General features: G+C 42.6%; 1 protein-coding gene across 5 annotated transcripts in view; it reads left to right on the top strand.

Moving 5' to 3' along the window:
* KANK4 (KN motif and ankyrin repeat domains 4) overlaps window positions 1-26639 on the top strand; it is a 100553-nt gene that overhangs the window by 3023 nt on the left and 70891 nt on the right. For 2 of the 5 annotated variants that reach the window (XM_075832725.1, XM_075832724.1), the window contains exon 2: window positions 21231-21426. The gene's annotated coding sequence lies outside the window, so the exon portion shown is untranslated. Of the gene's footprint in view, window positions 1-17320; window positions 17394-17609; window positions 17782-21230; window positions 21427-21740; window positions 21909-26639 lie in introns of those variants that run through there. The other 3 variants (XM_075832722.1, XM_075832723.1, XM_075832727.1) reach the window with 3 other exon arrangements.

Here is a 26639-nt window from a genome sequence, read left to right as displayed (position 1 = left end):
AACTTTGGGTAAATAGATTGATAAAATACAGATTTGCATGTGGCTTCCAGCAGATATAACTAATGTGGCTACCGGGATATATAAATGACTGGAGCGGTTGTAGAGAATAATTGACAATGTGGTATTGTACGAGCTATGCACAAGTTCTCAAGCCATCTGTGATCCTGACAAACATCCCAGTATAATGCGGCATTCTTCATTGTACTACGTTCATATGAGATTTATGGAAATCAGGACAGAGCTGGAGGATTGTCATACAATGCTGGAACCAAGATTAATTAGATTAACCATGTTCATTGGTGGTTAATGAGGGGGTGCAAAATCAAATTCTTTATCGTTGCCGGTTATCTGTACAACATGTAAATGAAATGACCGTATAATTCCAATAGTCCAGAACCTGCAGACGAGGACAAGTGCGTAATCCAACCAATGAGGAGCTTCTGGCGAAGGACCTGTCAATCTTGACTTCGGACAGCTCTATAACCTCAATTCTTATTTTGACTTCAGATCACAAAACCTGGACCCTCTGCAAAGCAGCCTAAAAAGATAAAATCCTGCCTGCAATCACCATGGGAGGGGGGGCACTTTAATGTATACATTATATTCAGTAAGCTCCCTCTAGTGGCGGCTGCAGGCAAACAGAATTTTATAATTTATCTCTATGGCTATACAGGAGATTTGGAGCTCTGTATCAGAAAAGCTGACCTCCAACCACTATAAAGATATATTAAGAAATTATTCAGCATAGAAGGTTGGACCTACAAATGACATGAGATTCAAAGGTGGAGATTTACATTAAACCGATGCTTATCGGCCATTTATTTTTATATATTTGTTACTTGGCTGCTTCATAGCTTAGCTCCCTTAGGCCAGGGCTGTGATGTGTGACGTCAGTTTAGCTACAGCACCTACAGGTAGTCTGAGACACACCTCCTGTCTCATCATTGGGTCAGGCTATTGCTCCTTCCCTCCCCGCTGCAGCTCTGTTTCGTCAGATTGGCTGCTGTGTATAAACATAAGCTCAGTAGAAAGTCAGTGCATGGAGAGCAGGTTTTGGCCTGGCACTTAAAGAGGCTCTGTCACCAGATTTTGCAACCCCTATCTGCTATTGCAGCAGATCGGCGCTGCAATGTAGATTACAGTAACGTTTTTATTTTTAAAAAACGAGCATTTTTGGCCAAGTTATGACCATTTTCGTATTTATGCAAATGAGGCTAGCAAAAGTACAACTGGGCGTGTTGAAAAGTAAAAGTACAACTGGGCGTGTATTATGTGCGTACATCGGGGCGTGTTTACTACTTTTACTAGCTGGGCGTTGTGCATAGAAGTATCATCCACTTCTCTTCAGAACGCCCAGCTTCTGGCAGTGCAGACACAGCCGTGTTCTCGAGAGATCACGCTGTGTCGTCACTCACAGGTCCTGCATCGTGTCAGACGAGCGAGGACACATCGACACCAGAGGCTACAGATGATTCTGCAGCAGCATCGGCGTTTGCAGGTAAGTCGATGTAGCTACTTACCTGCAAATGCTGATGCTGCTGCAGAATCAACTGTAGCCTCTGGTGCCGATGTGGCCGACACGATGCAGGACCTGTGAGTGACGTCACAGATCTGCACTGTCAGAAGCTGGGCGTTCTGAAGAGAAGTGGATGATACTTCTCATCAGAACGCCCAGCTAGTAAAAGTAGTAAACACGCCCCGATGTACACACATAATACACGCCCACTTGGACTTTTACTGTAAACACGCCCAGTTGTACTTTTGCAAGCCTCATTTGCATAAATACGAAAATGGTCATAACTTGGCCAAAAATGCTCGTTTTTTAAAAATAAAAACGTTACTGTAATCTACATTGCAGCGCCGATCTGCTGCAATAGCAGATAGGGGTTGCAAAATCTGGTGACAGAGCCTCTTTAACACAATGTACATTAGTTCCTGATTGCTGCGGTCGCAGGGGTTGCGGCAGGAGGGGAGAGGGCCCAGGCCATGTACTATGGTGGAGCAGAGAGTCATTGGCTCCCTGCCCCGCCACCTACTCTGGTAAGCCACAGGCTGTTTGTTGCCTCTGGCCTACTAGTGGTCAGGAGGACGTCAGCCTAACGTCCCAGTGCAGGTTGAGCGATGATGTCAGTGCGTTGCGCCGCCTGGGTCAAGCAGCAGGCAGAAGATCCAGCGGCTCATCGTGGGAAGGTAAAGTTAATTTTTTGTTCATCTTCATTGGTGCAAAGGGGAACTATTAATGGGTGTGCCTAATTGCCATATGGGGCTCTAACCACAAGATGGGGCACCTAACTACTATTTGGGGACATGAAAGAGGACGACTACTGTGTGGGAAAACATTAACTGTTCGGGGCCTAAAGGTGGAATTATTACCTAGGGCACTATGGATCGCGAGTTTGTGGTGAAGGTTGGGAATAGGTGGGGAGGGTGCTGGAAAATAATGGAGCTAAAGATGTCTGTGTCAAATTCTGCACAGACGAGTCATAGGTGGAAGAAGTTGTCATGGTGGTCTGTGCCGGATGAATCGGGAAAGTGAAAGACTACCACCAGAGAAGACGTCACCTGTGGGTCACTTCATTTAACTGTACTGTATTCACTTATATGGTCTGCAGAGCGCCTGTGTACACTGGTATCTACCACTATATGGCCACTGTATGGTTTTAATACTGGTCTTTGTATAGTGGATTTTATACAGTATCAGTATGGTGATATTATTTGGTATTCTACTATGTGGTGGTAATCTTTGGCCATGGTATGGTGGTGTTAATGTCTCTTGTATGGTGGGATCATTGGTAATTTTTTTCCTTGGTATACTGGGTTTTGTTCAGTAACAGTATGGGGGTATTTGGTGACTTTATAACTATTATTTATCATACATTAGAAAATTGTCTTTTAACTATGATGTCTTTGAGACTAGCAATGCCATGGAGGCATCCGAGCAAAGAAGGGGGAGGGGGACAGGGGAATAATTTGCCCCGGGACCCTTAGGACTCTAGTTACACCCCTGATCTCTTCAGATGGAGCCATCAAATCGAGGGTTGTTTTCTCTGCAATTTTCACGAAATTGTAGCAAAAGCTGCAGTTTTGCCCTAATTTTGCATCAGATCACAACCGCACATATACATAAAAATGAGCATTATCAAGGGGGACAATGCAATCAACCAATCAGACACTACACTTGTTGTAATTAATATTATGAGTGTTCACCCTGTATCAGAAATTGTTGTACTTTGTTGTTTTTTCTAGTCTATAATTTTCAATCGCCTTCAGCTGCAGCGTCAGGTTGTTACATGATCCGTGTAAACTTGTTTACAAGCTCCCTAGTTGTTTTATGAATAAATAACACTGACTCTATAGAAACACACTAAATATTTATGGCCACTGGAAAGGGAACCGTACTTGTATAACGTGCAGGCAGTAGGTGGCGACGCTGAGCACCTCCACTACACAAGTCTTCAAAGAAAAACCGTTCACAAAATAATTTTTTCATTTTCCTCTCTGGCTCTAATTGCAGTATGAAGAATTTCAATGGTATTTTATCTTCACAGGATGTTCAGCGCAGTCAATTGTTTTTTTTTTTTCCATTTTACATGCTTATGCAGAATAGTTGTTTCTAACTTCTACCAGTCTTAAGGTTTTTTAAAGTGGCCTTCTAAGGGTATGTTCACACGGCAACGCCAAATACGTCGGAAATTACGGAGCTGTTTTCAGGCGAAAACCGCTCCTGAATTTCAGACGCTTTGACAAGTACTCGCGTTTTTCGCGGCAACCGTTACGGACGTAATTGGAGCTGTTTTTCAATGGAGTCAGTGAAAAACTGCTCCAATTACGTCCCAAGAAGTGACATGCACTTCTCTGAGGCGGGCGTCTTTTTAGGCGCCGTCTTTTGACAGCGGCGCGTAAAAATAAAAAAAGCCTGTCTGCACAGAACACCGTAAGACCCATTGAATTCAATGGGCAGATGTTTGGAGCCGTTTTTTTGGGCGTAATTCGTGGCGTAAAACGCCTGAATTACGTCCGTAAATAGGGCGTGTGAACATACCCTAAGGGGTTATCCAGGATTGCCATTACAACCATCTGATTGGCGAGAGACGGACCCCCCCCGACTGACCTTATATTGATGGCCTATCTTAAGGATAGGCCATCAATTTATAAATCCAGGGTAACCCCTTTAAACTTAGTCATTGTATAATGAAAAGGTCTACACATTTGTATTATACGCTATGTTTAAATTCCTCACCATTTTCAAGGTCCCTGCTTGCTGTCAATGAATGTCATTTTTATTTGGTTTACATTCACAGGCTGAAAACCTGTCCTGAAAATGTACTACTGACACCGGTTCAGGGCTCTTTAAAGGGGTTTTCCTACTTTAGACATTTAGGGTCCCAGCCCAGCATGATCCACAGCACAGTGATTGTTCCAGCCCAGCTTCTTTCACTGCACAATGAGAACTGTATGACTCTGATTGGTCAGCGTCATACACTTCTCTTTACAACGCCCACTTGGTCAAAAGTAAAAACGCGCCCAGTTGGTCATTAAGAAACTAATTAGCATACATCTAAAATTGCTCATAACTTGCTCAAAAAGTGATAGGCACTTATAATCTGGTGACAGAGCCTCTTTAAATTCTAAATTTTTTTCAAAGAAAGTGTAGGTTTAGCTAATTTTTTCAAAATTTCCACAAGGACTAAAGGGGAAAAAGCGTTTGTAAAGGAATTTTTCCAGAGTAAAACAATATCCCACATGTGGTCATAAATGGCTGTCTGGACACACGGCAGGGCTTAGAAGGGAAAGAGCGCCATTTGGCCTTTGGAACGCAAATTTAGCAGAAATGGTTTACGGAGGCCATGTCGCATTTGCAAAGCCCCTGAGGGGACAAAACAGTGGAAACCCCCCACAAGTGACCCCCATTTTGGAAACTACACCCATTGAGGAAATTACCTAGAGGTATAGTGAGCGTTTTTGCAGAAATTATTGGAATTAGGCTGTGAAAATTAAAAATTACGTTTTTTTTCAAAGAAAGTGAAGGTTTAGCTATTTTTTTTTACATTTCCACAAGGACTAAAGGGGGAAAAGCACCGAACATTTGTAAAACAATTTCTCCTGAGTAAAACAATACCCCACGTGTGGTCATAAACGGCTGTTTGGACACACGGCAGGGCGTAGTACTGAAAGAGCGCCATTTGGCTTTTGGAGATTGCATGTAGCAGGAATGGTTTGAGGAGGGCATGTCGCATTTGCAAAGCCCCTGAGGGGACAAAACAATGAAAACGCCCAAAAAGTGACATCATTTAGGAAACTACACCCCTTGAGGAATTCATCTACGGGTGTAGTAAGCATTTTGATCCCACAGTTATTTTATAGAATTTATTAGAATTGGGCAGTGAGAATAAAAACAATCCCTTTTCTTCAATAAGACGTAGCTTTAGCTCAACGTTTTTAATTTTCTCAACAAATAAAGGAAAAAAAGAACACAAACATTTCTAAAGCAATTTCTCCAGAGTATGGCAATACCCCATATGTGGTCATAAACCGCTGTTTGGGCACACGATGGGGCTCAGAATGGAAGGAGCGCTATTTGGCTTTTGGAGTGCAGATTTTGCTGGATTGGTTTCTGGTCGATATGTCGCATTTGCAAAGCCCCTGTGGGACCACAACCATGGAAACCCCCCCAGAAGTGACCACATTTTGGAAACAACACCCCTCAAGGTATTCACCTAGGGGTGTAGTGAGCATGTTAACCCTGCAGGTGTTCTGCAGAAATTAGTGTTCACTCAATGTTGCAATGTTTTTTGTGAGATTCCAGCAACGGATACGAAATCTCGCGAGATTACGGAGATAAACGAGATTTCGTTTCCCGTGCTGGAAATCTCACATAAAAGATTCAGATGTGTCAGGATTCTGAATACACATGACGTCCAGGCTGGATTTCATGTGTATTCATTATCAGGACACTTGATTAACGTTAATCAAGCAGAATCGCTGTGTATGTGGCTGCAGATCATGTTCTAGTAAGAACGCGATTCTGCTGTCTAAATGAATGGAGAGGAGTGCATGATGCCGATTGGTCAGCGTCATGCACTCCTCTGTGCAACGCCCACTTAGTCGAAAGTAAAAGTACGCCCACTTGGGCATTAAGCAACTCATTAGCATAAACCAAAATCGCTCCTAACGTTGTGAAAATAGATCGTTTTTTTAAATAAAAAGCATTACTGTCACCTACATTACAGCGCCCATCACATTATATAGGAGACAGGGCACTTATAATGTGGTGACAGAGACTCTTTAACTAATTTTATTTTTTCATAGACGTAGTGGTATGAGGGCTGTTTTTTTGCGGGACGAGCTATGATTTTTATTGGTACCATTTTGTGGTAACCTTTGACTTTTTGATCACTTTTTATCCTTTTTTTTTGGGGGGGAGGCAAGGTGACCAAAAAACAGCAATTCTGCCATCGTTTTTTAGTTTGTTTTTTTTTAAACTGTGTTCTCAACGCGTCATAAACTACATGTTAACTTTATTCTGCGGGTCATTACGATTCCGGCGATACCTAATTTATAGCACATTTTTTATGTTTTACAACTTTTTGCAGAATAAAATTACTTTTGTAAAAAGAATGTATTTTTTCTGTCGCCATGTTGTGAGAACCATAACTTTTAGTCAACGGAGCTGCATGAGGGCTTGTTTTTTGCGAGACGAACATAGTTTATATAGGTACCATTTTTGGATACATGTGAATTTTTGATCACTTTTTATTCAAATATTTGAAGTGACCAAAAAACAGGAATTCTGTTATTTTTGTTTTTTACGCTGTTCACCGCGTGAAATAAATAACAATGTTTTTATAGCTCAGGCTGTTACGGTCGCGGCGATACCAAATATGTATGGCTTATTTTTAAAACTTTTTTTGACACTTTTTGTTTTCAAGTGCCACTTGGGGACTTGAAGGTCCAACTGTCTGATTATTTTTTTTTTCTAATACATTGCACTACCTATGTAGTGCAATGTATTCGATCTGTCAGTCATTCACTGACAGCAAGCCGATTAGGCCCCGTCGGGAGGTGAAGCCTAGTCGGCTTCCGTAATGGCAGAGCAGGAGGCCTTTGTTAGGCCTCCTGTTGCCATTGCAGCAGTTGGCAGCCCTGATTCCATGGCAGGGCTGCCAATCTGCTAGCAACCCCAGGGGTTAATGGCAGGAATCGGAGCAAGCTCTGGTTCCTGCCGTTATAGGTGGATGTCAGCTGTAACATACAGCTGACATCCACCGCTGATGACGCCGGCTCAGCTCCTGAGCCGGCCCCATCTTGCCAGCGGCTACGGAAGCCTTCAGCCTCCGCCTACGGGCGGGGCCTGAACGGCTTCCGTGCTAGGCAGACCGGGAGGCCAGTATGAGCCCTCCGGTTGCCATTGCAGCCACCAGAACCCCTGCAATTTGATTGCAGCTCATCGGCACAGCAATTGCTTTTGACCGCTGCATTTAAGGGGTTAATGGCGGGGATCGAAGCTAATTTCTGTATGTTTCTGGGGATCGAAGCTAATTTCTGTGAATATATCATAAATGTCCTTGACGGGAAAACCCCTTTGTCACCTGACCTCACTTCATGCGTTTAGGATAGGTCCTATGTCTCACTCAGACCGCCGCCATACTTGGCAGACGGAGTCAAGCAGAGAAAGACACGGCGGTCAGTGAGGTCGTTGCGTGCTGTGACGGGAGTAGACCAGTCCAGTCACCAGACCTCACGTCACCGTGCCGGTCCGGGAGTGGACCAGTCCAGTCACCTTACCTGAGTAACGTGACCTCACGTCACAGACGTGAGGTCAGGTGACCGGGCTGGTCCACACTCGGGTCTGCACCATACTTGGCCCTGTCCTCCTCCTGTTTCTAAATGTGAGTGAGCAGGGCGGACAGAGCAGAGTAGCGAATGACGCGGCGTCAGCGTGGTCTGAATGGGGTCGGGCCAGACCAAATGATCTTGCGGGCCTTATTTGGCCCACGGGCCGGACATTCCCCACCCCTGTTATAGAGGTTGCAGAGGGAAGTCAGAAACACAGACCCCCTCCCCAAGTAACAGTTGTCGGGATGACCTAGTACATATTTTGAATTGGGAAACGGGAGATTTAAGCTGTACCTCTTCCTTTTTGTAGTGTGGCATAGCTAGAGGGGGCGCCGCCGAGGTTGCAGTCTCTCCTGGTGCCTGAGTTTGCAGTTCTATCTTAAAAACCATTTGCTAATTGTAACCATATGTTGAATTGAAGCGTGGCCTCGGCAGGAGTAAGTGACACCCTGATTAGTCATGAGCGTCTAGAAACCACAGGTCCTTCTGGAACCAGCTAAATACAGTGGAGGCATCCAGTCTGATACTGTCTGTTTTTCGGTGTATTATTACTGCTAAAAGCTGGAACAATTTTTAGTCCATTTCATCAGGACAGAATTTTGGAAATCGTTTCTAAAGTGATTCAGCAAAAGTTGAGTCATCAATTAATCCACTTCTGTGTGGTTGTTAAAGGGGAACTGGAGTCCTACATGAAAGCTTGGCCTGATCACATATAGTGCATGGCCTGTATATTGTAAAAGATTTGCACTTTCCTTCGTTGCTGTTACAGTATGGAGGTTTTTACACTAGCAGTTAGTGGCCATTTTCCCATTGACTCATCCCACACCAGAAAATGTATCCGACTCCACCACCTTTACCTACATCATCAGTCAGGAGCAGTACAGTCAAGGGACAACTAAACGCTACAAGTAGTTGCCATTTTGGAATAAATTAGGCTTTTCAACTTTTATTTTTTATAATGTCCCAAAGAACCACTTTAACCCCTTAATGACCAGCCTATTTTAGACCTTAATGACCAAGCCATTTTTTACGTTTTTCCATCGTCGCATTCCAAGAGCTATAACCTTTTTATTTTTGCGTCGACATAGCCGTATAAGGTCTTGTTTTTTGCGGGACAAGTTGTACTTTTTAATAGCACCATTTTGGGGGACATATTATTTATTGATTAACTTTTATTAACTTTTTTTGGGGGGGAATAGAAAAAAACCTGAAATTTCGCCACTCTTTTTTGCGTCCTAAATCTACGCCGTTTACCGTGTGGTATAAATAACACAATAACTTTATTCAGCGGGTTGTTACGATTGCAACGATACCAAATATGTATAGTTTTTGTATGTTTTACTACTTTTACACAGTAAAAACACTTTTTTTTCAAAATGACTTGTTTTTGTGTCTCCATATTTGAAGAGCCGTAACGTTTTTATTTTTTCGCCGATGCGGTCGTATGAGGGCTTTTTTTTTGCGGGAAGACTTGTAGTTTTTATTGGTACCATTTTGGAGTAGATGCGACTTTTTGATCACTTTTTATCACATTTTTTTTAAGTCAGGATTCACAGAAAACAGCAATTTTTCCATAGTTTTTTATTAAATTTTTTACGGCGTTCACCGTGCGGGTTAAATAATGTAATAGATTTATAGTCGGGGTCGTTACGGACGCGGCGATACCAAATATGTGTAACTTTTTTACTTTATTTTGTTTTTTTAATAGTAAAGCATTATGTATGGGGAAAAGCTGGGTTATTCATTTTTTTTCACATTTTTTTTCACATTTTTTTTTAAAATTAACTTTATTAAACTTTTTTTTCACTTTTTTACTAGTCCCACTAGGGGACTATAATATGCGATTCTCCGATCGCTATTATAATACACTGCAATACTTTTGTATTGCAATGTATTACTGCCTGTCCGTTTAAAACGGGCAGGCATCTGCTAGGTCATGCCAGAGGCATGATCTAGCAGGCATTCGCTCCAGGCAGACCTGGGGGCCTTTATTAGGCCCCCGGCTGCCATTAGAGACACAGACACTCGGCGATCTTATCGCCGGGTGTCGGTGGGGAGAGAGGGAGCTCCCTCCCTCTCTCCAAAACCACTCAGATGCGGTGCACGCTATTGCGCACCGCATCTGAAGGGTTAAACGGGTGAGATCGATACTAATATCGATCTCACCCGGCAGAGTAGGGACGCTCCCAGCCCTCAGCTGCCTCTAGCAGCTGAGAGCAGGGAGATTTGACGCTCCCTGCTCTGTTTACTTTATCCTGATGCAGTGCCGTAAAAAGGCATATGCATCAGAATAAAGCCCGTTAGTGGCCGCCGTTAAAAGGCGTATTGGCGGTCACTAACGGGTTAAATTATACGATTTTGGCTGACTGGAGCCACACTAGGTTGAGCTACTGAAGATGAATTTATTATTGAGTTCAATGGAACTGTATGCAGAGAGCTCCCCCTAGTGGTGGCCTGAAACAGACACAATCTCATCATAGAGCTCTATGGCTGTGTGAAGGGAAGCTAACTATTTGGAGCTCCGTATCAGAAAAACAGCGCTCTGACCAATATAAAGATATATAATAAAAATATCCAACACAGAATGTTAGACCTAAAAATAAAATGATGATCAAGGTTGGAGGCATGCTTTAAAAAAATGAAGCTGCATTTATAGATCAAACCTATCCTATGTATGCAGAGAAGTCGTAGCTGTATAACACTGTGCTTTATTGAACAGTTTATCTGGGAGTTCTATTGACAGGCGTAGCTATAGAGGTGCAGAAGTAGCAGTCACACCTGGGCCCAGGTACCTTAGGGGGCCCAATGGCCCCTCTGTCACATACGAGAATACCAGTATTATAAATGAAACCTGGTAGGTGGGGGGCCTTTATTGCAGATTGCATTGGGGCTCTGGCAATTTAAGTTACACTCCTGGTCCCAACTTTATTAACCCCTGTATAGTATACTGTATATATGACATACATTTAGTTTTACATTTTTTGGAATAGATCTGAGTGGAATCCTTGGATTATGTTCCACGCACTCATGTAATTATGGGTTTTATTCTGTAATCTGTGGCATGTTACAGTTTTCCACAATAAACCACAATCGGTTTGATATTTTCTAAAAGTCATTACTCATAAAGAATTTCTCCTACAGCAAAATGGAACCGTGTAAAACCTACATTTATTATACGTTCGCAAACATTGAATAAACGCTGAGGCGCAGCTTGAAACTCCTGGGCCCCATAACTATCACGTGCCATTTATAATACTTCTGTCCTATGTGGGGGAGGGGTCATTGGGGCCCCTCGGGCACCTGGGCCCAAGTGCAAATGCAACCTCTACACCTCCTATAGCTATGCATCTGTAACAACCTCTGGGTTATGTGATGGGACAAAAACGAGGCAACACCCCATCAACATAGAGGTGTTCGGGTATGTGCACACACAAAACAAAAACCGTCTGAAAATATGGAGCTGTTTTCAAGGGAAAACCGCTCCTGATTTTCAGAAGTTTTTCTTATTCCAAGTTGTGTTTTTCGCGTTGTTTTTAGCAGCCGTTTTGGAGCTGTTTTTGTATAGAGTCTATAAAAAACGGCTCTAAAAAAAGTCCCAAGAAGTGACATGCACTTCTTTTTCGCGGCCGTTTTTTTACGCGCCAGTTTTTAAAAACGGCCGCGTAAAAAAACCACCCGTCGGAACAGAACGCCGTGTTTGGAGGCGTTCTGCTTATGTTTTCTCTGCCGTTTTTCGAAAATAGGCCATGTGGCGATACCCTAACTCTGACCACACAAAGGGCATGCTTCAAGGGAGGGCGAACATCTACTATATATTTCTGACCTGCTGGATGATAAGACGCCCACAATCTTAGATGGAAGAAAAAAGTTGCCGTGTTATCAGACGACTGGATTCGGGAAAACTTTTGAACAATCTTCTTGGTGAATCATAGTTAGAAAAGTACAGACTCGGCAGCAATGCTTTGTCTTAATGTGAATCTCCACAATGAAGGCGAGCAAACCAACAGAATTCTGTGTGTTTTAGACACCACTTTTGCAGCTTCCTCGAAGTGTCTAGAAATAAGAAGAGGGGCTAAGATAAGTCTTAAAATGCGCTCAAATTTATTAACTCTATGTAATGTACGCCAGTTATGAGGTGGCGAAAGGAAGAGGCACTTGTCTAGCGGGTTGCATCAAATTTATCATTCCACATGCGCCACTTTGAAAACGGCACAATTTGCACCATTTTCGCCAATTATGCATTTTATGACTCAATCGGTAAATCTCCTTCTATAAGTTTTTAGCTTCAAAACTCTGTGCTGAATAATGCACTAAAATATCCTTATAGTGGTCAGTTTTTTGTGTTTCTGATAGAGTTCCAAATCCCATGCAAAATTAAAACTACCTGAGGCCACCACTAGGGGGAGCTTATTAGCTTACTGCATACTGATTTATAATTGAGTCTAATCTATGTACACCTTTGAAAGGAGTGTGTATATGTGTGGTAGGTCCCCACCTTACAGAGGTCGCCTTGTCGCGGCAGGTGGGCAAACACTTTTTGATCAAAATGTGCACTAAGAACCTCCCTATTATAAGTAGATTTAGCTTTAGTGCATATTTATTTATATTTAGTGGTTTAGGTGGCATTAGTGTCGCAGGGTGCTGTCGCCATTCTTTTTCTGCTGTGTGTGTGTGTATGTGTGTATATATATATATATATATATATAATATGAGATTAGTCAGTGTGATTAGTACAACTTTCTAACCAGTTTTTATTAAAAAATATCTTTACTTTTATAGATACAGCTGTTCTGTGTCCTGTATACAGAGCAGCTGTTTCTTTCGCTAAATCCTGCTCCCGTCATGTCCACGGGACTGAGGGATTCAGTGACAGCGGGTCCTGCGTGTCTCCGACAGTTCATAACTTAGATGTGATAGATTACAGGTGGATGACCTGCTGACACTGACCCCATCAGGTTCGCGGGACTGATGGATTCAGTGAATAGCGCTAGATACAGCTGCTCCGTATAGTGAATTCAAAGCAACAATACCTAAAAAAGGTCAAAGATTTACATAGGCTTTAATGTATAATAGTATACAGTAAGCTCCGCCTAGTGGCGGCTGCAGGTAGACAGAGTTTTATCATTAATCTCTATGTCTATGCAGGGGATTTGGGGCTATCTATCCCAAAAAAATAGTTAATGAAAACCACAGCAAGCCCTCTAAACTGAGCTGTTTACAACCCCAACGTGGTAATGAGTTCTTCTATTTATTTGCACCTAAGTTTTACACCAGGGATCCGCAACCTTCTGCCTTCCAGCTGTTGTGAAACTACAATTCCCAGCATGCTCTGACAGCCTTTGGCTGAAATAATAAAGCCTTTGGTCAAAGCATGCTGGGAGTTGTAGTTTCACAATAGATGGAGTGCCGAAGATTGCTGAGCATTGTTTTCGACACTGCTGTTTTTATATTGCCCCTTTCTGTGATGGAGGTCATAGAGCCTCTCAATCTGATGTATATATCCGCTCCACAGAAGTCTGGACTCACACAGCTTTATCATACAATGCACATTGCCGGAGAGGAGGCTGGGACATAACTGCCACTCCATTGCTTTGCCCTAGAAATGACCATAGAGCACACAGGCCTGTAACGCTCCCCTGTGGAAAGAACACTTCTGTTTGTTCATCATTATTATGTGCAGATCGGCATTTCAGAGCACAGAGCAGCAGGATCACAAAGGAGACGCCACGAACAGAATCATTTATTCCAATCAGTTATATGGATTATTGCAAGCAGCTAAAGGAAGCAGTCTGCCCCATTCTCATTACCTGTCCGTGTAAGCATGAACACACTCTCTCCAATAGATTGCTTTCCTCTTACTAGGGGATATCTCTGAGATTCTTCCTCTGGGATGGTATTTTATTATCCTACTTGGACAGGTGCTGTAATTGAAGTATGTGCATAGCATAGGCATTAAAATAAGACTGCCTAAGGGCTGGACTGACTGCTCGGCAAATCAGGCACTGCCCGAGCAAGCAGAGCATTGTAGGCCTAAAGACAAACTGCACCACATATCTTTATAGAGGTTGGAGCTCTCAATCCCCTGCCTAACCATCAAAAAGTTAATTTTTTTGGCTGCCTGCAGCCGCCACTAGGTGGTGCTTCCTGCACATAGATTTAAAGAGGCTCTGTCACCAGATTTTGCAACCCCTATCTGCTATTGCAGCAGATAGGCGCTGCAATGTAGATTACAGTAACGTTTTTATTTTTTAAAAACGAGCATTTTTGGCCAAGTTATGACCATTTTTGTATTTATGCAAATGAGGCTTGCAAAAGTACAACTGGGCGTGTATTATGTGCGTACATCGGGGCGTTTTTACTTCTTTTACTAGCTGGGCGTTCTGACGAGAAGTATCATCCACTTCTCTTCAGAACGCCCAGCTTCTGGCAGTGCAGACAGCGTGTTCTCGAGAGATCACGCTGTGTCGTCACTCACAGGTCCTGCATCGTGTCGGACGAGCGAGGACACATCGGCACCAGAGGCTACAGTTGATTCTGCAGCAGCATCAGCGTTTGCAGGTAAGTAGCTACATCGACTTACCTGCAAACGCCAATGCTGCTGCAGAATCAACTGTAGCCTCTGGTGCCGATGTGTCCTCACTGGTCCGACACGATGCAGGACCTGTGAGTGACGTCACAGCGTAATCTCTCGAGAACACGCTGTGTCTGCACTGCCAGAAGCTGGGCGTTCTGAAGAGAAGTGGATGATACTTCTCGTCAGAACGCCCAGCTAGTAAAAGTAGTAAAAACGCCCCGATGTACGCACATAATACACGCCCACTTGGACTTTTACTTTTAAACACGCCCACTTGGACTTTTGCAAGCCTCATTTGCATAAATACAAAAATGGTCATAACTTGGCCAAAAATGCTTGTTTTTTAAAAATAAAAACGTTACTGTAATCTACATTGCAGCGCCGATCTGCTTCACTAGCAGATAGGGGTTGCAAAATCTGGTGACAGAGCCTCTTTAAACAACTAGCAGTGTGTTCAATGGGAGCTAATGGGAACTCCCCCTAGTGGTGTCTGCAGGCAGTCAGAATTGTATTGTTTATCTCTGACTGTAGTCTAATATTAGACATTTATGACATATCCACAAGATATCTCATAAATATCTGATAGGGTATCACCAGATGGGGTTGGGCAACTCTCGTTCTGGAGATAGGCGTGGGTTCTAGAGGTGGGACCCTCAGGTATTACACATTTATGCCCTAACCTGTGGCTATGCCATAATTTTTTAAGATTGGAATACCCCTTTAAATGAAGCACCGCATTGGGAGCTCAGAATTTGCCTCAAAGGGTAATTAAACGTTTGACAAACTTCTGACATGGTGATCATAGTGACATGTCAGAAGTTTTGATTGGTGGGGGTCCGAGCGCGGCAGAAGTGCTCGTGTCTGTTCGGCTTATTCTGGAAATCAATGTATCGGAGGAAGGGCTTAATAGAAAGTCTATGAGGCCGTACAGCGCTACATCAGCTTTCTGGAAAAATCTGGACAGAAACGTAGCGGCTGAGCGTTCACTCGAGCACTTATGCCGCTTCGTTTTAGAGATTGATGGGGATCTCCGTGCTCAGACCCCCACCAATCAAATCTTCTGTCATGTCACTATGACATGTCAGAAGTTTGTCAAATGTTTAGTTACCCTTTAAAGTAAAGATAAGTGGACTGCAAGCAGCTACCACTAGAGGGAGCTAACTGCATGTGGATTTATAGAGCTAGTATTCAACTCAATCAGTATGAAATCCGCTCCCCACGGTGGTGGTGAGTAGCAACTATGACAGTGTCAGGGAAAGCCGTCCAGTACCAGGCTCCCTCCCGCCAAGGGCCCTAAAATAGCAGTTGCATGCCCTTATGCCACTGTATCTTAGAGATCCTATTGACTCTGAGGGTCCTGCTAGAGATCAGGACCTTCAAGCTACACCTCCAGCCGCCTGCCTCCCTATGATATTAAAACCCCATCCCTTCTGTCTCTGCTTGTTTGTAGATCTGGATTGAGCCTGCAGCTCCCAATTGTTTTTGTTACATTGTCATAAACGTTTTTGTGGTAATTGGATACATTTAGAATAAATGTTCTTTTTTTAATACTGTGTGAATCCATTTTGCTGTCACAAACTGTCAGCTCTATTAATAAATCACAATGGCAGTGTGTTCAGGTTTTGCACCGGTTTTTCGGTTTGAGCAGACACGGACGACTACAGATCTAATCCATTACAAATATGTGATATCCAGATTGATGCGCCTGGTTTCGTGTATGAATGCAAAAATATTTAATTTGCCATATGGGATATTCTAATGAGCTGGATGACATGGAGTTTGCACACACTTTAGAATTGTAAAGAAGTTTGCGGAGGTTATTTGCTCCTCTAACAGTATCAACCGCATTACACGATGGTGGTTGTATATGCAGAGGGTCATTGTTACCTTCAGCGAGGTATCATTTGGTAAATCTAAGAAGTGTAGCTTGAAGCTTATGTACTCTAAAAGTTTTATCAGGACTCTCCAAACGTTATGCTGTATTTTCTTATACAGCTTTCCTTGTGTGGCAGAGGGGACGCCGCCTGTACACAATGAAGGGAATGCAGCTCTTGCTGGACCACCGCGGCCCCTTGAGTCTGCTGATCGGTAGGGAATAGGCCATCAATATTAGTGTCCTGGAAAACACCTTTAACTTTTAACCATAACACAAAGTCGTAGGGACTTTTGCCATGTGCATGAGACCGTAGTATCCGTTTTCACCTCCGTTCTGACAATCTGTTCATGCACCAGGAGGACCTGGATGAACAGGGCTATTGCGCAAATCCACATCGAAGTGTGATTGAAACCGTGCAGCGGGGCAGAGAAGTAACACGTCATCTATAAGGCTCCTAGAAAAGCTCTTTCAATAATGAAATCTTACATTTAGAAAGATCAGTTTTATATAGATTTATATTTTTATACGTCTGAATATTTTCTTGCCATAGATTGCTGTATAAAAAGCCTTATTATTTATGCCAACCGATAGAGTTTACTATTTTAAGAGTCACGGACATGATTTAGGATTTATATTTAGAGACGTGTTTCCCCTTTTGTTGTCTGATCTATGGTCATATGTCTTCAGTCAGAGCACACGTTAGTCTCACATCCCCTTCAGCAGCTCTCTACATCAAGTGCAGTTATTCGGAAAGTGAACGACTTGTTAGAGGCATGTCGCCATACAGACGGATTTAAAGGTCAGAGACGGCGCTGTAATAGCTTAAAGGATCATTAAACTCTAAAAACACAAATTGCCCTATAGAAAAACACTATTAACAAGAAAATTTGTGGGGGGAAAATTAAATATCTAGACAAAAAATATCTTCGCAGCTAACTGCGAGCGATTTCTCTCTGGAATCAGTAATTTTGGATATTATGTGCTTATCCCTTGCTGTCGAAGTTTAATCATTTTAAGTATCTATGAACTTAAAGGGACAGTCCAGTAAGAAAAAAGGCGGAGTGAAAGATGGCCGCTGGACTGCAGTGCTGGAACATGGATTTCTTGGTAAGTGTTGTCACTCTTCAGGAGTTCTTTCTTAAAGTGAATCTATGATTATACATTTTCCTCTAAGAAACCAGCAGCATAAATTTGGATTATTTCCCTAATATTTTGGATAAGGTTCCAGTCCTCCCTGTTTTAGTACGGAGCATTGTTCCTCTGTTCCCGTACAGGTTTGTAAAAATGCCTCTTGTTGCCACTAAAGCAGCTATATATATTCAGCTTGGTATACAGATCGCCCCCTAGTGGTGGCAACCGGAAGACAAGATTTTAACATTTGTGTGGATGAACAAGATTGGAGCTATGTACCAGGGGCAAGCATCAACCATAGGAACAGTGTAGGAACAGTATATGGACTCCTGGATTTTCAACTGCTAATTTGATTGTACATATGGTATGTATACCCCTGAGTTTACCTGACTGCAACTCACCTGTGATGTCACAGCCGCTTACATGACAGAAAAATATTTGTGATATCTCCACACCTTTCCTAAATGATACACATTTGTGATGTTACAGTATGTTGCATTTAATAGGTTAAACTAAGTCTTAAAGGGTAACTAAACTTTCAGAAAACTTCTGACATGTCATAGTGATGTGTCAGACGTTTTGATCGGTCTGGATCCGAGCACTGAGACCCCCACCGATCGCTAAAATGAAGTGGCAAAAGCGCCTGGGTGAGAGCTGAGCCGCCTGGTTTCTGATCGGCTCTTTCCGGAAATCAATGTATCGAAGTACGGACTCAATAGAAAGTCTATGAACCCGTACACTCACTTGAGTGCTTCTGCCGCTTCGTTTTAGCGATTGTGGGGGTCTCCGTGCTCGGACCCCCACAAATCAAACCTTCTTACATGTCAGAAGTTTTTGGGAAAGTTTAGTTACCCTTTAAATAACATCCAGGGAGAGTACTACATTATATATAGTGTGTGTATATGTGTGTGTGTATATGTGTGTGTGTATATATATATATATATATATATAATGTTTTTTATTTTTCAGATACTAGGATTGTGCAAACGTACTTCCACTTGCTGTGTGATTGTTTATGCATATTCACACTTAAAAAAATATATATTTTTATTGATGTACGCTAAAAAAGTTTTTATTCACCCTACTAAGCAAAGACAATTGTGAATTAAAAAATAAATCCATGTACTGCCTTTACCAATTATAAGTATTGTATTCTCAATTAGTATTGATGGACAAATCTGTAGAGGGGAAAGAGATATTCAATGTATTCCTTTGTGGATAGGAGGACTAATATATTATTACAGCAGATGCAAATTAATATATATAAATTAAGATATATAGCATAGCATCACATGTGATCTCACAGAAGCTTACCTGACAGAAATATACTTGTGATATCGCAACACCTTTCCTAAATGATACACATTTGTGATGTCACAGTATGTTACCAATTTGAAACCCACTTGTTTTGCCACAGCTGTTTACCTTACTTTACATGCTTGTGATGTCACATAGAAGCTGGAAGCCGGTTTCCTGACTGTGATGTCACTTAGGATGTCTGCAGATTACCTGATAGAAACACACTTTGTTGTGACATCACAGCAGCTTAAATAATTAAAACCCACCTGTGACATTACAGCACCTTCTATTATCAAAACCCACTTATGACATCACCGCAATTTACCTTATTAAAATCCAGTTGTGACATCACAGCTGCTTAACCACCTAAAAAGCAGTTATGACCTCACACAGATGCTTCCCCTTCATTTCTTCTTGCTCACTGAATCGTCGACAGTCGACACTCATTTAGCGGCGATTCACAGGTATTGCAGCCTTTTCTCCCATTGAAGTGAATGGGAGAAAAGGCTGCAGTACATGTGAATCGCTGCTACGTCTGTCTCGAAGACTCAGTGAGCAAGAAGAAATTAATTGGAAGTAGCGCTCGTATGAGTGCTGCGCCCCCTTCAAAACATCTGATCGGCGGGGGTCCCAAGAGTCGGACCCCGACCCATCAGCTATTGATGGCCCATCTTGAGGAGAGGCCATCAATTTTTATTGGCTGATAAACCCCTCTAAGTTATTTATGCTGCTGCTTTCTCACCTTTGATGACCGGACACTTCTTCATCAATCCTCTAATAAATCTATTATTGGAATTAGACCCTCTAGAAATGTGAGCAAGAAAATCCAATTCCTCACCGATGACCAGTTTGCCGGTCAATAGACACCGGCTGCTTTACTATAACGTGTGCAGCCGGCGCCATTAGCTATACAAGATTTACAAGGCAATGGTGGGGAATCAGATTTCCTTCCTTCTCTCCTGCCTTCCTGATGTCAGATCCTCTAAATGGTGAACTCCATCCTTCTCTTATCCCTTTACAGCGTCCAATTGTCATCTGTCAAGATACCGCTTTCAGGGTTGCCATCAACATCTTCTGTGTTATACTGACATGGTCCAAACAGAACTACATTGTCTGACTACAGGCCACCATAAACATCTGTGTTCTGCTGACAGTAAAAGCTGTGGATATTGTTATTTGACATTGCATTCAATTGTAAAGAGGGTCTGAAAATTACGTTATATTAGGACTGAGCTAGTTATGCAATTCCCAACTATATACTTTAAAATGTCTCCTAACAGCATTGCATTGTCCTAACACAGACCGCCATAAACAGCTTCTGTATTCTGCTGAGTGGATTAAATGAAAAACTGCGGGAAAATTGTATTTTGCGTTTACTACGGTGTCTGCGTCTAGAATGTGTTGAAAAAATGCGCCATAAAGAACAGATGTTTGCACCTCACTAGACGCTTTTAAGAAGGTGTGGCTTAAAATGCGCCAAAACGAAAACTAAGCCAACCAAGAGTTGGTATAAGGGAGACAAAAGTGTCTAGAAAGATGAACAAATGAAACATATAGCGCTGCTGTGATAAATGTGGTGCATCTTCAGACTGCCCGGTGTAAGTTTATACGGAGTCTAAGGCCAGATCCACACGAGCGTGGGGAAACTCTGACGTGAAAAACGTGACGTTTTTCATGTCCGAAGTGCACTTCTGCGGGTCCCGTTTTCACGGATCCCCTTAGACTTGAGCCTATGTATGTATCCGTGAAAACGGAAGATAATAGGACACGTTCTACTTTTCAACGGACCCTTTACACGATCCGTTGAAACATTGGCCCCATTGAGATACATGTGTCCTTGTGATGACCGTTGTTTTAACGGCCGTCACACGGATTTATTCAGCGCTCGTGTGAAAAAGGCCTAAGGGCTGTGAAAAAACAGTCCGTGTGTCGGCCAGATTTCCCGGCCCGACCACGGCACATGTGAACGGGACTTGTGGCATCATAGACATTAATGATGTTAGGAGTCTCTGCCTCCCCACGGAACTGCTGTTCTGTACTGAACAAAATGATACATTACGAACAGCAGTTCCGCTGGAAGACAGAGCCTCCTAGTATCATAAAATGTCTATAATGTCAGGAGTCCCGTCCACCTGTACCGTGGACGGGCCGGGATATACGGCCAACACACGGATCGTTTTTCACGGCCCGATCTCTGTCGTGTTCAGGAGTATAAATCAGACCGTTTAGTAAATTTGCCCTATTGCTTCCAATTATATTGAGGAATTGCTATTCATGCGATTTCCTAATATGCTCTTTAGCGCTCTATCATAGCAGCCTGTTCTTCTCCGAGGCATTATTGTATCTATTCACATCAAAGAAAGCAAGATGAAGATTCAGTTTTTGCAATTAGAGGGGGAGGGGACAATCCACTATTTTAAGAAATGTGTTTTATAGTGTCCAAGGCACTTGAGATAATGTTGTAAAACGCTTTCCTTTGTTTTATACTGTTTTTCGTTTTTTTTTTCTCTTAAGGACGGGTAGCGCGGTGAGAACATACTGGAGGAAGTTTTCTGAACGGCAGATTTTTCATAATCCTTAAGAAAGACAGTGTCAGCATCTGGCTGATCAGTAAGAATGTAGGACCATCCCACTCCCAGGCACTTCCACTCACACAGCTCCATGTACAGTCTGCAAACCTGCGGGAACCAGGCAGCCAGACATCTCCAAGGTGAGACCATTCTATCTGTCCTCACTTTCCTTCATTTCTAACCTTATCACTGACCAAGGAGCATGAAAGGCGTGAGAGCTGGGACTGCTCCTCGCATCCTATGGAATATCTGCAGCTGTTTCCTTGCAGATAACCCGTTGTGTGCTACCGAGCCCCATTCCTATATCGCTTTGACACCCATTCATAACAATGGGATCAGCTCTGGAAAAAGGGAGGAATTTTGGAATCTTTATTTTGGCAGAATAACTTCACCTCTTTTCCAAAAATATACAACACCCCCCCCCCCCCCCCTTTCCTCTTCTCCATAGAATCGTTTGATCTGTATCAGGAGAAAATGAGGTTATTTAGCTCAGTAGCTTGATGAACATGACTCAATATAAAGACCCCCCTTATGGGCCCCTAATAGGAAACATCTGATTGTACAAGGGTCCTCAGCGGTGCTTTGCCGAAACCTGGGAGCGGAAGGAGAGAAGAAAGAAAAGGTATCAAATAGTTAATCCTCCCCACCCCATGTTTATTATGAGGGAGACTCGCCTAATATTTCATTGACCCTCTATGGGATTACAGACCGTTTCTTTCGGAAGAGACGGAAGGTAGTGGCCCAATCTTGATTTTTAACATCTAGGAATGAGGCGACGCTTCGACAGGAGAGGTGGGTGTGCGCCCTTGTGTTCCTGACAAAGAGAGAACTTTGGGCTACAGTGTAAAGAGTGGCTTCATTGTTTCCAGCTCCAGATCTCTGCCGACGTTCTGAGACTTCTAGGATTTCTTGGATTGTTCAGGTTCCTATTTATTCTGATAGTGATTAGCATCTGGGTTTTCGTTACAATGTGGTTGCTCAGTATGTTTTGTTTTTTCTACATATAACCAGTAGGTTATTTTTATTTTTTTTGCTGCTTGCTGGAAACAGGAAAGTAGGTAACTATTAAGAGATGAGTGAGGGACAGTCCCGGCTTTCAGGGGGTTAATAGGAAATAGTGAAAGAGTTACTGTGTCGTGTCACATGAATGGCGATTTATCTATGTAAAACAAGCACAACCTACAAAATCGTTATTCTACGTTACTTCTCTGGCCACGGGCAGTTTGTAGGATGTGGATTATAATCTAGTGGTAAATTAGAATGAAAGATAAATTGAACATTTTACATGCTGGCATCGGTTTTATGTCATGCAGAGCTTATCTGTGAATATTACGTTTTTGTGGTACTGCAAATGGAGGAATCAAACACTAGTCGTCAATTGTTCTGCATTCATTTAAAGTGACATTACACCAATGTATGAAAATGAAAAACTCTGTATGCAACAATTTTTATTGCTCTAATGCATCAGAAATTAAAAATGAAGCAATTTTGCAAATCGTCTTGATTAACAAATCCCATACCGTTTTGTGTCTAGAGCTCCCATGCAGACCTATGTGTCTCCATGGTTACAGACTACAAACAAGCCCTGCAGTAGTCTGATCCTGCAGTCAGTCTGTACTCCACAGTAGAAGACAAGACAGAGGGAAGAGAGGAACACATGACTGCAGGATCAGACTACACACGGTTTGTTTGTAGTCTGTAACCATGGAGACATGAGTTTTTATAGGAGCTGAAGACACAAAAAAAGGTAGGAGATTCTTAGGATGTGGCAAATTGCATCAAGTCTGAATCAGCCAATTATTACGATCCTGTTTATTATTGTTAATTGAGCATTTGAACTGTATTTCTTGCCTCTGCATACAAGTCTGTGTAGGAGGGAAATTATATTTAGTGGTGGAATTGCCCTACTGACAATGCGCATGCCCAGTAGCATTCTTTAAGAACCTAAAAGGGAAATCCAGGCAATTCATCTTCTGATCTGGCAGAGGAGAAGATGACATTTGTGGGGTCTGTGGTCTTCGACCACCTTTTGATTTGTAGAACTATATGGGCCCCGTAGAGAACTCCGACCCCTTTGGCACTGCTCAGAGATTTCTGGTACTAGAAATCTGACCCAACATTATAAATCTTGCCATACACGTTATAAATGAATGTCGGCTGGACCGGCCAACTATATAATGTGTATGTGGTGTCCCGACACTCCCCTGATGGCAGAGGTTGGGGAAAGAAGAATCGGACATGTTGGATTTCAACATGCCCGATCCTTTGTTCTCGCAGGAGATATGACTTCGCCTGAAGAGTCTGGCAGCAGCTTATTCCCCTCTTTCCATTGAGAACACATGCGTGCTTGGCTGAGTAGCAACAACTATCTGAAGTGTGTGGTCCGAGGAGCATAAGTGGCTACCAAGCTGCTATGGCACCACTTCTCTCATTGGCAGCAAAGCATTGGTGATGTTAAAATCCAACATACTTGATCCTGGGTCCCCCTGGACAGCGAACTTCAGATGAGTCAGGCTCCCCTCATATACATTAGATTTGCATGAATGTGGAAAGGTTCGCTCCTGTCTATGATCCCATACTGGGTCCGTCATAGACTATAATGAAATTCCAACACTGTCGAATGAATAGTTTAGGCCCCACACGACTAGAGGTACATCCCCAAATTCCCAGCAGTAGAGGGTGCACTCGAATGAAGTACAACTTAGAACTGGCACTAACAGCACTTTTTGGATTTGGGATGATACTTTTGAGCCAGTGCAGGGAGAATGGCTACATGGAGAGCAAGATATGCGTCTATTGAAGCATGGGGGCAACCTATGCTGTAACTGTGTTTACCTATCAGCGGTGCACATATGAGAGGGGACATCTTATATGACTTGTCCCGGGACTACTCTCCTATGTGTAAAAATGATAGAAGATCACATACTCTTCTGCATCTAAACGGCTGCCCCCAGAAAGCCAAGTAATCAAGATGGGGTGCATTTTAGAAATTTGAGCTTAGTGATGGACCCCTCTCCTTGACAAATGATCACTTGGGGGGAGCAAGAGGTCCACTGCTTTGTGTGCCCCTAGAGCCTGCAGCAGCAGCGTGGCCTAGGGCCTCCTCCCTTTCATATACTTCACAGCCGCCACATCAAACTAAACATCTTTTGTTACAGTTTAGTCATTTTCTTTTTAAACTATAAATAACACATCCGGAAATATTTTTGTCATCGCACAATTTAATGTATCAACAAACTTTTGAGGCATTTTGAAAACTTATTGTATAGCGAAAAGATCGAAAACTTTCTAAACGTACTCTTTATGTTTTTGTGTTCCTTGCCTTTTTCAAAATGTCTGCTTGCTGTCCTTGAATGGAAATATTAATTGTTTACATGGTTAGGATTTGATGACGATATAGGCACAGATCCAGGTTACTATTTGTTTAATATTTGCGTGGTTTCAGTATGGAAAATCCACAAATTAGCCCCATTGAATTACTTTGAGGTTAATCCACGTAAGGATCTGCTGGCGCATCCTCGGCAGAAATCCGGTCAGCCTCGGAAGTCTGCAGCTGAAACTCGGATTTCTTTTGCGGATCGGCGTAAAGATCTGTACTTTGATTAGCTTCATCGTAATTTAATAGAGATAATCTGCGGCTCTTCAGCTTGGAATCCACGCCAATGTTGAACATCCTCCGGATTTTGAAACCTGCAGCACACGCAGAGTCAAAAACATCTCAAAATACGGAGCTATTTTCAAGAGAAAACCGCTCCTGATTTTCAGACGTTTTTTGTGCCACTCGCGATTTTCGCTACGTTTTTTACAGACGTTTTTGGAGCTTTTTTCAATAGTCTATGGAAAACGGCTCCAAAAACGTCCCAAGAAGTGTCCTGCACTACTTTTTCGCAGCCGTTTTTTTACGCGTCAAAAAGCGCCGCAAAAAACGCTCCGTCGGAACAGAACGCCGTCTTCCCAATGAAATCAATGGGCAGATGTTTGGAGGCGTTCTGCTTCCGATTTTTCGGCCGTTTACGGGCCGAAAATAGGTCATGTGAACATACCCTAATTATTTCACTCAAAGAAAGATTCACACGCGTTGCCTGAAATGCTGACCGTATTTACAACGTGTGAACATGGCCTCAGAGGTTGAAAACCTGTCCTTTCGTAGTCCTGCTCACACATGTGAAGGGTTGGTTACAATGTATCAGTGTAGGTAATTGTCTGTTAGGTAAATTCAGAAGTAGTACAAATCTCTCTTCTGGGCCCCACCTTGATTGATTGCTCTTATCTGCACTGATACATTGTAACAAGCTCTCAACTGTGAGTAGGACAGGGGAATAGGCTCTGTTTACTGTTCACTTTGATCCATTAGGATTTTTTTCCTTCCGATTGACTTCTAATGGTACATGACTTTTCCAAATTTTTTTATAGATAGAATAGCGCAGCATGTTATGCTATTCTGACTGCCAAGTGAAACCTGGCAGAAAGTTGCAAACGTGAACGAACAATGTATTTCTGCCTTTGAATGTCAACAATTAATGTTTACATTCACTAACAGCAAGCGGAGATCCTGAAAATGGTGAGAAATTGAAACACTAAAGACACTTTTACACTGGGCGATTATCGTGCGCACGAGCGTTCGTATAACGCTCGTTGCCGATAATTGTCCTGTGTAAACGGGGCATCAAACATCTGCTGATCGTGTCGTTTTAAAAAAAGTTAAATATTATCGTTGTCTGCAGCGCGTCTCCCTGTGTAAACACGATGATAATGTATGGGCACGAGCGACCGCTCGTCCCCATCCACAGCTCCATGTGACAGGAGCAAACGAGCGCCAATCAACAATGTCTCGTTGATCGGCGTTTGCTGCAAGGCCAATTGTAGGCCGGTGTAAAAGGCCCATTTTAGAACATTTAATATACACTAGATAAGCTTCATTGGCATCAGACTGGACGATTCCTTTAATACCGGTATAATAATAAACTCCTCCATAAGGAGGATGCAGGGCTAAGATAATTTTTTTAGGATCAGGAAAGAAGCTAATGTTTTTTCTGGCTTCTCGCTCATCCCATTTCCGCCTGTGGTAACGCAAGAATAAAAATAGCATGTTTTCTGTATTTTTAAGGAGTCGCTTATCTGATTTGAATTCTAAATTTATCTTGTCCAGAAGATAAACGTGGGGTAAAAAGTTAAGGTCAGAGGTATTTGAAGCAGGCAGGGAGCCCCTGAATTCTCGTGTTTGTCGCCTCGTGATTAGCTTGCGTCATTTTAGTCTAATAAACATTTTCCACGTAATATTAAAGAATAACTGATTTCATGCTGATTGCTTCACTTTGTCACCCATGAAGCTAGAAAATAAAAATAAACACGA

Source organism: Rhinoderma darwinii, chromosome 7 (assembly GCF_050947455.1).
Source record: "Rhinoderma darwinii isolate aRhiDar2 chromosome 7, aRhiDar2.hap1, whole genome shotgun sequence".
Lineage (NCBI taxonomy): Eukaryota > Metazoa > Chordata > Amphibia > Anura > Rhinodermatidae > Rhinoderma > Rhinoderma darwinii.
The sequence above is the reverse complement of the archived record's forward strand: the minus strand, read 5'-3'. Positions and strand labels throughout refer to the sequence as shown.